Here is a 1,556-nt window from a genome sequence, read left to right as displayed (position 1 = left end):
TGTGTGCATGTGAGTGTGTGTGCATGTGTGTGAGCATGTGAGTGTGTGTGCGTGAGTATGCATGTGCATGTGTGTGAGCATGTGAGTGTGTGTGCCTGTGTGCATGTGAGTGTGTGTGTGTGTGAGTATGCGTGTGCAATGTGTGTCTTGTGCACGTGTGTGTGCGTTTGAGTGTGTGCATTGTGTGCCTGTGTGAATGTGCGTGTGAGTGTGTGTGTGTGTGTGTGTGTGTGTGTGTGTGTGTGTGCAGATCACACACATTTTCCTAGAGTGGAGGTGAGAGAGAAGTAATAAAGCTGGGAGGAAAGGGTTACCAACAGGGTCCAGAGGATCAGTGAGACCCCAGGGACCAGCATGGGAACACTGCCCTGAATTCTTCTTTTTCCCCTTACCTGATCACGACTGAGCATGGGACCAGCCTCTGCTCATACTTTCTTCCTGTTCCTTTTCTAGAACTGTACAGTACGGAGTGGTTGCTAGTTAAGGCTTCGCAGTAGGGTTTGATCAGGACTCAGACACCCAGGGGCCGCCTGGGGAAGGAGCCTGTGCTATATAGGACAAACATGAGCACAGTCTGAAAACCCGGGCTCTGCAGCCTCCTGTGGCTTCCAAAGACAACAGGTCCGAATGCCCCAGACTGTTAACTGAAGTCCTTAACGAAGTCTCTCGTGTCCAGACACACGGCACAGCCCCTTTAAGGACCTGGTTCTTAGCTCTTGGGTATCTCATTCAACCAGCCTGGCTCTTAATAGCACACTTCCTGGAGTTTTCCCTCTGCCTTCTTTATTAACCTCTGGTCACACAAGTTCCTCTCTGTCGTTTCCCACATCTACTGATGCCCTATTGGGCACCCCAAACCCGGGCAATACAATTCTTCCCTTTCCGCATAGTTAAACAGCTCCTTCTATTGATGTCCCTGCCCCAACAGCTTCCCATCCTATGTCTGCATCTCCATCTCCACGAACTCTGCGCTCTTCCAGCCTTCAGACCTCATGCTGCAGCCAGAGAGCCTTTCCAAAGCACTGTGGTGACTGTTACATCTCCACCCGGTCCTCTGATGCTCGGGTGTGATTGTCAAACTGCTCTTAGGATGTCTTAGGACCCCTGGGAAGTACCGCAGGAGGCAGCAGAAAATGACAACAGGGGACCCTTAAGTAAGCAAGGCCCTGGTTTTATCAGAGCCAGTCCGCTCTCATCTTTTTTTGATACACTGTACTTTTGTATTAACCTTACATTTGAAACTGCTGATCTGTAATGCCCAAGCTAAGCACACTCCCAGCTGGGTGCCTGCTGGGTGCAGACAGTCCCTTTTCCTGCGCATGCTCTGAATGAGGCACTGTTTCCCAGTGGACCACTGTACTCGAAGCCCTTTATTATTGCACAGTGGTTCCTTTTGTCACAGTGATGTCCTTTCGATCCAGATCAGGAGTCAGGTGTGGTGGCCGACACCTTTGATCCCAGCATTCCAGAGGCAGAGGCAGAGGCAGAGGCAGAGGCAGAGGCAGAGGCAGAGGCAGAGGCAGAGGCAGAGGCAGAGGCAGAGGCAGAGGCAGAGG

General features: G+C 51.6%; 1 protein-coding gene across 1 annotated transcript in view; it reads right to left on the bottom strand.

The window, feature by feature from the left end:
- The window catches only part of Dnai1 (dynein axonemal intermediate chain 1), a 65,928-nt gene that overhangs the window by 10,237 nt on the left and 54,135 nt on the right, over positions 1–1,556 (bottom strand). The gene's annotated exons all lie outside the window — the stretch shown is intronic.

This window comes from Microtus ochrogaster, linkage group LG5 (genome assembly GCF_000317375.1).
Source record: "Microtus ochrogaster isolate Prairie Vole_2 linkage group LG5, MicOch1.0, whole genome shotgun sequence".
NCBI classification, from domain to species: Eukaryota; Metazoa; Chordata; class Mammalia; order Rodentia; family Cricetidae; genus Microtus; species Microtus ochrogaster.
Note: the sequence above shows the minus strand (reverse complement) of the source record. Positions and strands in the feature narration are given on the sequence as shown.